General features: G+C 44.6%; 13 non-coding genes across 13 annotated transcripts; all 13 read left to right on the top strand.

Annotated features, from left to right (window-relative positions):
* Positions 1-865: 865 nt before the first annotated feature.
* Positions 866-958, top strand: TRNAI-UAU (transfer RNA isoleucine (anticodon UAU)). Its single transcript is given in 2 exon segments — positions 866-903; positions 923-958. It is a non-coding gene; the product is annotated as a tRNA-Ile (tRNA).
* Positions 959-1285: 327 nt separating this feature from the next.
* TRNAR-CCU (transfer RNA arginine (anticodon CCU)) lies at positions 1286-1358 on the top strand. Its single transcript has one exon. It is a non-coding gene; the product is annotated as a tRNA-Arg (tRNA).
* A 1222-nt stretch (positions 1359-2580) lies between these two features.
* TRNAI-UAU (transfer RNA isoleucine (anticodon UAU)) lies at positions 2581-2673 on the top strand. The gene is given in 2 exon segments: positions 2581-2618; positions 2638-2673. It is a non-coding gene; the product is annotated as a tRNA-Ile (tRNA).
* Positions 2674-3000: 327 nt separating this feature from the next.
* Positions 3001-3073, top strand: TRNAR-CCU (transfer RNA arginine (anticodon CCU)). The gene has a single exon. It is a non-coding gene; the product is annotated as a tRNA-Arg (tRNA).
* A 1222-nt stretch (positions 3074-4295) lies between these two features.
* Positions 4296-4388, top strand: TRNAI-UAU (transfer RNA isoleucine (anticodon UAU)). The gene is given in 2 exon segments: positions 4296-4333; positions 4353-4388. It is a non-coding gene; the product is annotated as a tRNA-Ile (tRNA).
* Positions 4389-4715: 327 nt separating this feature from the next.
* Positions 4716-4788, top strand: TRNAR-CCU (transfer RNA arginine (anticodon CCU)). Its single transcript has one exon. It is a non-coding gene; the product is annotated as a tRNA-Arg (tRNA).
* A 1222-nt stretch (positions 4789-6010) lies between these two features.
* TRNAI-UAU (transfer RNA isoleucine (anticodon UAU)) lies at positions 6011-6103 on the top strand. The gene is given in 2 exon segments: positions 6011-6048; positions 6068-6103. It is a non-coding gene; the product is annotated as a tRNA-Ile (tRNA).
* A 327-nt stretch (positions 6104-6430) lies between these two features.
* On the top strand, positions 6431-6503 carry TRNAR-CCU (transfer RNA arginine (anticodon CCU)). The gene has a single exon. It is a non-coding gene; the product is annotated as a tRNA-Arg (tRNA).
* A 1245-nt stretch (positions 6504-7748) lies between these two features.
* Positions 7749-7841, top strand: TRNAI-UAU (transfer RNA isoleucine (anticodon UAU)). The gene is given in 2 exon segments: positions 7749-7786; positions 7806-7841. It is a non-coding gene; the product is annotated as a tRNA-Ile (tRNA).
* A 327-nt stretch (positions 7842-8168) lies between these two features.
* TRNAR-CCU (transfer RNA arginine (anticodon CCU)) lies at positions 8169-8241 on the top strand. The gene has a single exon. It is a non-coding gene; the product is annotated as a tRNA-Arg (tRNA).
* A 1222-nt stretch (positions 8242-9463) lies between these two features.
* TRNAI-UAU (transfer RNA isoleucine (anticodon UAU)) lies at positions 9464-9556 on the top strand. The gene is given in 2 exon segments: positions 9464-9501; positions 9521-9556. It is a non-coding gene; the product is annotated as a tRNA-Ile (tRNA).
* A 1609-nt stretch (positions 9557-11165) lies between these two features.
* On the top strand, positions 11166-11258 carry TRNAI-UAU (transfer RNA isoleucine (anticodon UAU)). Its single transcript is given in 2 exon segments — positions 11166-11203; positions 11223-11258. It is a non-coding gene; the product is annotated as a tRNA-Ile (tRNA).
* Positions 11259-11585: 327 nt separating this feature from the next.
* On the top strand, positions 11586-11658 carry TRNAR-CCU (transfer RNA arginine (anticodon CCU)). Its single transcript has one exon. It is a non-coding gene; the product is annotated as a tRNA-Arg (tRNA).
* Positions 11659-12121: the final 463 nt, after the last annotated feature.

The raw sequence follows: 12121 nt of genomic DNA, 5'->3' as shown, positions 1-12121 counted from the left end.
TTCTTGTTTAAAGGTTGTTATGCTGTTGCGTATCTTTTAGAGCAGAAAGGACGTTCTGAGTTCAGGTCCACTTGAAATTCGACAATGCTTTCAATGGGTATCCCACATCTCGTTACAAAAGGTCAAAGAAATGTAAAGTCACTATCATGTCACCACACTATGGAAAATCATAGCAAATCCACCTTCAAAATGCACTTCCTGCTGATTTTCACGGACCCACTTCAAAGCTAGATGCAACGCGCAATTGTGAACATCTCAATTGGCCGGCTCTGCTGTCATATATATTTATATCTTCTATAATAATAAATTCAATCTGTCATTTTGGGTGCTGTGTGTAAGATACGCCTTGCCCAGTAAATACCCCAGGGATTCCCTGCATCATGCCTGCATGTGTAGTCTGCCCAACTCAGCCGACTGCATTGCGACTCTGGAGGAGTGGCACCTGCTGGGGATAAAACATGACTTGAGATAGGTGTGCTTTTCCTTATTATCGCCTTATATGCAGTAGGAACATGCACATTTAGCAGCAGACCAGAATGATCTCACACCTTTTCAGAGGTATTCATGGCTTTCAAAGCCTGCTCTCATGGCCTATTCTCTCACCACCACAAAAAAAGTGTGATTGTGTGCTCCTAGTCTGTGTCAAGCCTCCATTGAAGTCCACTCACCTCTATGGAGATGATCTTAATAGTCACCTTGGCTTGCTGATTTGGACAAACGCTCCCTGTCTTCTACCGGTTTTCTTCTTAACAAACAATTGACTTGGTCTTATAATGATTTATGACATGTGCTTCATTTTAACGAGTTACGCATCACAGGCCAAGTGTCCTGGTGATAAAGGCACCTCCCCAACAGCAGCAATGGAGCTCCAGTGGCGCAATCGGTTAGCGCGTGGTACTTATAAGACAGTATCTGTTGAGCAATGCTGAGGTTGTGAGTTCGAGCCTCACCTGGAGCAGAGATAGTTGCCCTTTTGCTTCCTTTAATCACCTTTCTCCTATGACCCAAAACATTCAAGCCAAAGGGTGCCAGTATGCCACTGCTACACGCAGGAGCTGTCATTGCCCAACAAGGGAAGCTTGTTTTGAGTGAGGACCAAAAAGAATGAGACCAATGCTTTTGCTTGTTGAAGAGCAGTGGAGGAAGCTGGCAAGAGCTATATCACCTGCAAAATCCATGGCACAACACAAGGAAAAGAAGTACGTCCATTTGCAACTCATTTGCTGCAAGAGGCATTGTGCAGTCTCTGTGGAGCAAAAGCCTACTTGCTGCACTTCTACAGCATGCCCCAATGGCCTAATGGATAAGGCACTGGCCTCCTAAGCCAGGGATTGTGGGTTCGAGTCCCATCTGGGGTGGCACATTCCTTCTTTGGCCCTTACATGTAGCATACCAACACACATTGTACTCTGATACAAATGACTTGGATTCTCATGGCTGCCAAAGGCTTTTAAAGTGGACCAGGACTCTTGCACAGGAAAGAAGGAAAACCTAGAGAAATGCACCCTGTGTATGTATTTAGAGACTTTAGCCTGTCCCCCTCATTTGTGTCTAATCACTAGTTGTGGTGATCACCCTGGGTCACATGACTGCCAATGGCAGATAAGCTCATTTGAAAGCACAGCCTGTTAACAATATGTCTGCTTCCATCAGTCAGGAAGTAGAAACAGTGCAGATTTATCTTAGGATTTCTATTAGCTGTAACAAAGAAATGTTTCTTGTTTAAAGGTTGTTATGCTGTTGCGTATCTTTTAGAGCAGAAAGGACGTTCTGAGTTCAGGTCCACTTGAAATTCGACAAGGCTTTCAATGGGTATCCCACATCTCGTTACAAAAGGTCAAAGAAATGTAAAGTCACTATCATGTCACCACACTATGGAAAATCATAGCAAATCCACCTTCAAAATGCACTTCCTGCTGATTTTCACGGACCCACTTCAAAGCTAGATGCAACGCGCAATTGTGAACATCTCAATTGGCCGGCTCTGCTGTCATATATATTTATATCTTCTATAATAATAAATTCAATCTGTCATTTTGGGTGCTGTGTGTAAGATACGCCTTGCCCAGTAAATACCCCAGGGATTCCCTGCATCATGCCTGCATGTGTAGTCTGCCCAACTCAGCCGACTGCATTGCGACTCTGGAGGAGTGGCACCTGCTGGGGATAAAACATGACTTGAGATAGGTGTGCTTTTCCTTATTATCGCCTTATATGCAGTAGGAACATGCACATTTAGCAGCAGACCAGAATGATCTCACACCTTTTCAGAGGTATTCATGGCTTTCAAAGCCTGCTCTCATGGCCTATTCTCTCACCACCACAAAAAAAGTGTGATTGTGTGCTCCTAGTCTGTGTCAAGCCTCCATTGAAGTCCACTCACCTCTATGGAGATGATCTTAATAGTCACCTTGGCTTGCTGATTTGGACAAACGCTCCCTGTCTTCTACCGGTTTTCTTCTTAACAAACAATTGACTTGGTCTTATAATGATTTATGACATGTGCTTCATTTTAACGAGTTACACATCACAGGCCAAGTGTCCTGGTGATAAAGGCACCTCCCCAACAGCAGCAACGGAGCTCCAGTGGCGCAATCGGTTAGCGCGCGGTACTTATAAGACAGTATCTGTTGAGCAATGCCGAGGTTGTGAGTTCGAGCCTCACCTGGAGCAGAGATAGTTGCCCTTTTGCTTCCTTTAATCACCTTTCTCCTATGACCCAAAACATTCAAGCCAAAGGGTGCCAGTATGCCACTGCTACACGCAGGAGCTGTCATTGCCCAACAAGGGAAGCTTGTTTTGAGTGAGGACCAAAAAGAATGAGACCAATGCTTTTGCTTGTTGAAGAGCAGTGGAGGAAGCTGGCAAGAGCTATATCACCTGCAAAATCCATGGCACAACACAAGGAAAAGAAGTACGTCCATTTGCAACTCATTTGCTGCAAGCGGCATTGTGCAGTCTCTGTGGAGCAAAAGCCTACTTGCTGCACTTCTACAGCATGCCCCAGTGGCCTAATGGATAAGGCACTGGCCTCCTAAGCCAGGGATTGTGGGTTCGAGTCCCATCTGGGGTGGCACATTCCTTCTTTGGCCCTTACATGTAGCATACCAACACACATTGTACTCTGATACAAATGACTTGGATTCTCATGGCTGCCAAAGGCTTTTAACGTGGACCAGAACTCTTGCACAGGAAAGAAGGAGAACATAGAGAAATGCACCCTGTGTATGTATTTAGAGACTTTAGCCTGTCCCCCTCATTTGTGTCTAATCACTAGTTGTGGTGATTACCCTGGGTCACATGACTGCCAATGGCAGATAAGCTTATTTGAAAGCACAGGCTGTTAACAATATGTCTGCTTCCATCAGTCAGGAAGTAGAAACAGTGCAGATTTATCTTAGGATTTCTATTAGCTGTAACAAAGAAATGTTTCTTGTTTAAAGGTTGTTATGCTGTTGCGTATCTTTTAGAGCAGAAAGGACGTTCTGAGTTCAGGTCCACTTGAAATTCGACAATGCTTTCAATGGGTATCCCACATCTCGTTACAAAAGGTCAAAGAAATGTAAAGTCACTATCATGTCACCACACTATGGAAAATCATAGCAAATCCACCTTCAAAATGCACTTCCTGCTGATTTTCACGGACCCACTTCAAAGCTAGATGCAACGCGCAATTGTGAACATCTCAATTGGCCGGCTCTGCTGTCATATATATTTATATCTTCTATAATAATAAATTCAATCTGTCATTTTGGGTGCTGTGTGTAAGATACGCCTTGTCCAGTAAATACCCCAGGGATTCCCTGCATCATGCCTGCATGTGTAGTCTGCCCAACTCAGCCGACTGCATTGCGACTCTGGAGGAGTGGCACCTGCTGGGGATAAAACATGACTTGAGATAGGTGTGCTTTTCCTTATTATCGCCTTATATGCAGTAGGAACATGCACATTTAGCAGCAGACCAGAATGATCTCACACCTTTTCAGAGGTATTCATGGCTTTCAAAGCCTGCTCTCATGGCCTATTCTCTCACCACCACAAAAAAAGTGTGATTGTGTGCTCCTAGTCTGTGTCAAGCCTCCATTGAAGTCCACTCACCTCTATGGAGATGATCTTAATAGTCACCTTGGCTTGCTGATTTGGACAAACGCTCCCTGTCTTCTACCGGTTTTCTTCTTAACAAACAATTGACTTGGTCTTATAATGATTTATGACATGTGCTTCATTTTAACGAGTTACGCATCACAGGCCAAGTGTCCTGGTGATAAAGGCACCTCCCCAACAGCAGCAACGGAGCTCCAGTGGCGCAATCGGTTAGCGCGCGGTACTTATAAGACAGTATCTGTTGAGCAATGCCGAGGTTGTGAGTTCGAGCCTCACCTGGAGCAGAGATAGTTGCCCTTTTGCTTCCTTTAATCACCTTTCTCCTATGACCCAAAACATTCAAGCCAAAGGGTGCCAGTATGCCACTGCTACACGCAGGAACTGTCATTGCCCAACAAGGGAAGCTTGTTTTGAGTGAGGACCAAAAAGAATGAGACCAATGCTTTTGCTTGTTGAAGAGCAGTGGAGGAAGCTGGCAAGAGCTATATCACCTGCAAAATCCATGGCACAACACAAGGAAAAGAAGTACGTCCATTTGCAACTCATTTGCTGCAAGAGGCATTGTGCAGTCTCTGTGGAGCAAAAGCCTACTTGCTGCACTTCTACAGCATGCCCCAGTGGCCTAATGGATAAGGCACTGGCCTCCTAAGCCAGGGATTGTGGGTTCGAGTCCCATCTGGGGTGGCACATTCCTTCTTTGGCCCTTACATGTAGCATACCAACACACATTGTACTCTGATACAAATGACTTGGATTCTCATGGCTGCCAAAGGCTTTTAAAGTGGACCAGAACTCTTGCACAGGAAAGATGGAAAACATAGAGAAATGCACCCTGTGTATGTATTTAGAGACTTTAGCCTGTCCCCCTCATTTGTGTCTAATCACTAGTTGTGGTGATCACCCTGGGTCACATGACTGCCAATGGCAGATAAGCTCATTTGAAAGCACAGGCTGTTAACAATATGTCTGCTTCCATCAGTCAGGAAGTAGAAACAGTGCAGATTTATCTTAGGATTTCTATTAGCTGTAACAAAGAAATGTTTCTTGTTTAAAGGTTGTTTTGCTGTTGCGTATCTTTTAGAGCAGAAAGGACGTTCTGAGTTCAGGTCCACTTGAAATTCGACAAGGCTTTCAATGGGTATCCCACATCTCGTTACAAAAGGTCAAAGAAATGTAAAGTCACTATCATGTCACCACACTATGGAAAATCATAGCAAATCCACCTTCAAAATGCACTTCCTGCTGATTTTCACGGACCCACTTCAAAGCTAGATGCAATGCGCAATTGTGAACATCTCAATTGGCCGGCTCTGCTGTCATATATATCTATATCTTCTATAATAATAAATTCAATCTGTCATTTTGGGTGCTGTGTGTAAGATACGCCTTGCCCAGTAAATACCCCAGGGATTCCCTGCATCATGCCTGCATGTGTAGTCTGCCCAACACAGCCGACTGCATTGCGACTCTGGAGGAGTGGCACCTGCTGGGGATAAAACATGACTTGAGATAGGTGTTCTTTTCCTTATTATCGCCTTATATGCAGTAGGAACATGCACATTTAGCAGCAGACCAGAATGATCTCACACCTTTTCAGAGGTATTCATGGCTTTCAAAGCCAGCTCTCATGGCCTATTCTCTCACCACCACAAAAAAAGTGTGATTGTGTGCTCCTAGTCTGTGTCAAGCCTCCATTGAAGTCCACTCACCTCTATGGAGATGATCTTAATAGTCACCTTGGCTTGCTGATTTGGACAAACGCTCCCTGTCTTCTACCGGTTTTCTTCTTAACAAACAATTGACTTGGTCTTATAATGATTTATGACATGTGCTTCATTTTAACGAGTTACGCATCACAGGCCAAGTGTCCTGGTGATAAAGGCACCTCCCCAACAGCAGCAACGGAGCTCCAGTGGCGCAATCGGTTAGCGCGCGGTACTTATAAGACAGTATCTGTTGAGCAATGCCGAGGTTGTGAGTTCGAGCCTCACCTGGAGCAGAGATAGTTGCCCTTTTGCTTCCTTTAATCACCTTTCTCCTATGACCCAAAACATTCAAGCCAAAGGGTGCCAGTATGCCACTGCTACACGCAGGAGCTGTCATTGCCCAACAAGGGAAGCTTGTTTTGAGTGAGGACCAAAAAGAATGAGACCAATGCTTTTGCTTGTTGAAGAGCAGTGGAGGAAGCTGGCAAGAGCTATATCACCTGCAAAATCCATGGCACAACACAAGGAAAAGAAGTACATCCATTTGCAACTCATTTGCTGCAAGAGGCATTGTGCAGTCTCTGTGGAGCAAAAGCCTACTTGCTGCACTTCTACAGCATGCCCCAGTGGCCTAATGGATAAGGCACTGGCCTCCTAAGCCAGGGATTGTGGGTTCGAGTCCCATCTGGGGTGGCACATTCCTTCTTTGGCCCTTACATGTAGCATACCAACACACATTGTACTCTGATACAAATGACTTGGATTCTCATGGCTGCCAAAGGCTTTTAAAGTGGACCAGAACTCTTGCACAGGAAAGAAGGAGAACATAGAGAAATGCACCCTTAACAGAGGTATCTATGTAAAGTCTCTATGTATTTAGAGACTTTAGCCTGTCCCCCTCATTTGTGTCTAATCACTAGTTGTGGTGATCACCCTGGGTCACATGACTGCCAATGGCAGATAAGCTCATTTGAAAGCACAGCCTGTTAACAATATGTCTGCTTCCATCAGTCAGGAAGTAGAAACAGTGCAGATTTATCTTAGGATTTCTATTAGCTGTAACAAAGAAATGTTTCTTGTTTAAAGGTTGTTATGCTGTTGCGTATCTTTTAGAGCAGAAAGGACGTTCTGAGTTCAGGTCCACTTGAAATTCGACAAGGCTTTCAATGGGTATCCCACATCTCGTTACAAAAGGTCAAAGAAATGTAAAGTCACTATCATGTCACCACACTATGGAAAATCATAGCAAATCCACCTTCAAAATGCACTTCCTGCTGATTTTCACGGACCCACTTCAAAGCTAGATGCAACGCGCAATTGTGAACATCTCAATTGGCCGGCTCTGCTGTCATATATATTTATATCTTCTATAATAATAAATTCAATCTGTCATTTTGGGTGCTGTGTGTAAGATACGCCTTGCCCAGTAAATACCCCAGGGATTCCCTGCATCATGCCTGCATGTGTAGTCTGCCCAACTCAGCCGACTGCATTGCGACTCTGGAGGAGTGGCACCTGCTGGGGATAAAACATGACTTGAGATAGGTGTTCTTTTCCTTATTATCGCCTTATATGCAGTAGGAACATGCACATTTAGCAGCAGACCAGAATGATCTCACACCTTTTCAGAGGTATTCATGGCTTTCAAAGCCTGCTCTCATGGCCTATTCTCTCACCACCACAAAAAAAGTGTGATTGTGTGCTCTTAGTCTGTGTCAAGCCTCCATTGAAGTCCACTAACCTCTATGGAGATGATCTTAATAGTCACCTTGGCTTGCTGATTTGGACAAACGCTCCCTGTCTTCTACCGGTTTTCTTCTTAACAAACAATTGACTTGGTCTTATAATGATTTATGACATGTGCTTCATTTTAACGAGTTACGCATCACAGGCCAAGTGTCCTGGTGATAAAGGCACCTCCCCAACAGCAGCAACGGAGCTCCAGTGGCGCAATCGGTTAGCGCGTGGTACTTATAAGACAGTATCTGTTGAGCAATGCCGAGGTTGTGAGTTCGAGCCTCACCTGGAGCAGAGATAGTTGCCCTTTTGCTTCCTTTAATCACCTTTCTCCTATGACCCAAAACATTCAAGCCAAAGGGTGCCAGTATGCCACTGCTACACGCAGGAGCTGTCATTGCCCAACAAGGGAAGCTTGTTTTGAGTGAGGACCAAAAAGAATGAGACCAATGCTTTTGCTTGTTGAAGAGCAGTGCAGGAAGCTGGCAAGAGCTATATCACCTGCAAAATCCATGGCAAAACACAAGGAAAAGAAGTACGTCCATTTGCAACTCATTTGCTGCAAGAGGCATTGTGCAGTCTCTGTGGAGCAAAAGCCTACTTGCTGCACTTCTACAGCATGCCCCAGTGGCCTAATGGATAAGGCACTGGCCTCCTAAGCCAGGGATTGTGGGTTCGAGTCCCATCTGGGGTGGCACATTCCTTCTTTGGCCCTTACATGTAGCATACCAACACACATTGTACTCTGATACAAATGACTTGGATTCTCATGGCTGCCAAAGGCTTTTAAAGTGGACCAGAACTCTTGCACAGGAAAGAAGGAAAACCTAGAGAAATGCACCCTGTGTATGTATTTAGAGACTTTAGCCTGTCCCCCTCATTTGTGTCTAATCACTAGTTGTGGTGATCACCCTGGGTCACATGACTGCCAATGGCAGATAAGCTCATTTGAAAGCACAGCCTGTTAACAATATGTCTGCTTCCATCAGTCAGGAAGTAGAAACAGTGCAGATTTATCTTAGGATTTCTATTAGCTGTAACAAAGAAATGTTTCTTGTTTAAAGGTTGTTATGCTGTTGCGTATCTTTTAGAGCAGAAAGGACGTTCTGAGTTCAGGTCCACTTGAAATTCGACAAGGCTTTCAATGGGTATCCCACATCTCGTTACAAAAGGTCAAAGAAATGTAAAGTCACTATCATGTCACCACACTATGGAAAATCATAGCAAATCCACCTTCAAAATGCACTTCCTGCTGATTTTCACGGACCCACTTCAAAGCTAGATGCAACGCGCAATTGTGAACATCTCAATTGGCCGGCTCTGCTGTCATATATATTTATATCTTCTATAATAATAAATTCAATCTGTCATTTTGGGTGCTGTGTGTAAGATACGCCTTGCCCAGTAAATACCCCAGGGATTCCCTGCATCATGCCTGCATGTGTAGTCTGCCCAACTCAGCCGACTGCATTGCGACTCTGGAGGAGTGGCACCTGCTGGGGATAAAACATGACTTGAGATAGGTGTGCTTTTCCTTATTATCGCCTTATATGCAGTAGGAACATGCACATTTAGCAGCAGACCAGAATGATCTCACACCTTTTCAGAGGTATTCATGGCTTTCAAAGCCTGCTCTCATGGCCTATTCTCTCACCACCACAAAAAAAGTGTGATTGTGTGCTCCTAGTCTGTGTCAAGCCTCCATTGAAGTCCACTCACCTCTATGGAGATGATCTTAATAGTCACCTTGGCTTGCTGATTTGGACAAACGCTCCCTGTCTTCTACCGGTTTTCTTCTTAACAAACAATTGACTTGGTCTTATAATGATTTATGACATGTGCTTCATTTTAACGAGTTACGCATCACAGGCCAAGTGTCCTGGTGATAAAGGCACCTCCCCAACAGCAGCAACGGAGCTCCAGTGGCGCAATCGGTTAGCGCGCGGTACTTATAAGACAGTATCTGTTGAGCAATGCTGAGGTTGTGAGTTTGAGCCTCACCTGGAGCAGAGATAGTTGCCCTTTTGCTTCCTTTAATCACCTTTCTCCTATGACCCAAAACATTCAAGCCAAAGGGTGCCAGTATGCCACTGCTACACGCAGGAGCTGTCATTGCCCAACAAGGGAAGCTTGTTTTGAGTGAGGACCAAAAAGAATGAGACCAATGCTTTTGCTTGTTGAAGAGCAGTGGAGGAAGCTGGCAAGAGCTATATCACCTGCAAAATCCATGGCACAACACAAGGAAAAGAAGTACGTCCATTTGCAACTCATTTGCTGCAAGAGGCATTGTGCAGTCTGTGTGGAGCAAAAGCCTACTTGCTGCACTTCTACAGCATGCCCCAGTGGCCTAATGGATAAGGCACTGGCCTCCTAAGCCAGGGATTGTGGGTTCGAGTCCACATTCCTTCTTTGGCCCTTACATGTAGCATACCAACACACATTGTACTCTGATACAAATGACTTGGATTCTCATGGCTGCCAAAGGCTTTTAACGTGGACCAGAACTCTTGCACAGGAAAGCAGGAGAACATAAAGAAATGCACCCTGTGTATGTATTTAGAGACTTTAGCCTGTCCCCCTCATTTGTGTCTAATCACTAGTTGTGGTGATTACCCTGGGTCACATGACTGCCAATGGCAGATAAGCTTATTTGAAAGCACAGGCTGTTAACAATATGTCTGCTTCCATCAGTCAGGAAGTAGAAACAGTGCAGATTTATCTTAGGATTTCTATTAGCTGTAACAAAGAAATGTTTCTTGTTTAAAGGTTGTTATGCTGTTGCGTATCTTTTAGAGCAGAAAGGACGTTCTGAGTTCAGGTCCACTTGAAATTCGACAATGCTTTCAATGGGTATCCCACATCTCGTTACAAAAGGTCAAAGAAATGTAAAGTCACTATCATGTCACCACACTATGGAAAATCATAGCAAATCCACCTTCAAAATGCACTTCCTGCTGATTTTCACGGACCCACTTCAAAGCTAGATGCAACGCGCAATTGTGAACATCTCAATTGGCCGGCTCTGCTGTCATATATATTTATATCTTCTATAATAATAAATTCAATCTGTCATTTTGGGTGCTGTGTGTAAGATACGCCTTGCCCAGTAAATACCCCAGGGATTCCCTGCATCATGCCTGCATGTGTAGTCTGCCCAACTCAGCCGACTGCATTGCGACTCTGGAGGAGTGGCACCTGCTGGGGATAAAACATGACTTGAGATAGGTGTGCTTTTCCTTATTATCGCCTTATATGCAGTAGGAACATGCACATTTAGCAGCAGACCAGAATGATCTCACACCTTTTCAGAGGTATTCATGGCTTTCAAAGCCTGCTCTCATGGCCTATTCTCTCACCACCACAAAAAAAGTGTGATTGTGTGCTCCTAGTCTGTGTCAAGCCTCCATTGAAGTCCACTCACCTCTATGGAGATGATCTTAATAGTCACCTTGGCTTGCTGATTTGGACAAACGCTCCCTGTCTTCTACCGGTTTTCTTCTTAACAAACAATTGACTTGGTCTTATAATGATTTATGACATGTGCTTCATTTTAACGAGTTACGCATCACAGGCCAAGTGTCCTGGTGATAAAGGCACCTCCCCAACAGCAGCAATGGAGCTCCAGTGGCGCAATCGGTTAGCGCGTGGTACTTATAAGACAGTATCTGTTGAGCAATGCTGAGGTTGTGAGTTCGAGCCTCACCTGGAGCAGAGATAGTTGCCCTTTTGCTTCCTTTAATCACCTTTCTCCTATGACCCAAAACATTCAAGCCAAAGGGTGCCAGTATGCCACTGCTACACGCAGGAGCTGTCATTGCCCAACAAGGGAAGCTTGTTTTGAGTGAGGACCAAAAAGAATGAGACCAATGCTTTTGCTTGTTGAAGAGCAGTGGAGGAAGCTGGCAAGAGCTATATCACCTGCAAAATCCATGGCACAACACAAGGAAAAGAAGTACGTCCATTTGCAACTCATTTGCTGCAAGAGGCATTGTGCAGTCTCTGTGGAGCAAAAGCCTACTTGCTGCACTTCTACAGCATGCCCCAATGGCCTAATGGATAAGGCACTGGCCTCCTAAGCCAGGGATTGTGGGTTCGAGTCCCATCTGGGGTGGCACATTCCTTCTTTGGCCCTTACATGTAGCATACCAACACACATTGTACTCTGATACAAATGACTTGGATTCTCATGGCTGCCAAAGGCTTTTAAAGTGGACCAGGACTCTTGCACAGGAAAGAAGGAAAACCTAGAGAAATGCACCCTGTGTATGTATTTAGAGACTTTAGCCTGTCCCCCTCATTTGTGTCTAATCACTAGTTGTGGTGATCACCCTGGGTCACATGACTGCCAATGGCAGATAAGCTCATTTGAAAGCACAGCCTGTTAACAATATGTCTGCTTCCATCAGTCAGGAAGTAGAAACAGTGCAGATTTATCTTAGGATTTCTATTAGCTGTAACAAAGAAATGTTTCTTGTTTAAAGGTTGTTATGCTGTTGCGTATCTTTTAGAGCAGAAAGGACGTTCTGAGTTCAGGTCCACTTGAAATTCGACAAGGCTTTCAATGGGTATCCCAC

Source organism: Hyperolius riggenbachi, chromosome 3 (genome assembly GCF_040937935.1).
Source record: "Hyperolius riggenbachi isolate aHypRig1 chromosome 3, aHypRig1.pri, whole genome shotgun sequence".
In the NCBI taxonomy this organism is placed as follows: domain Eukaryota; kingdom Metazoa; phylum Chordata; class Amphibia; order Anura; family Hyperoliidae; genus Hyperolius; species Hyperolius riggenbachi.
This window is presented reverse-complemented; position numbering and strand designations above follow the sequence as displayed.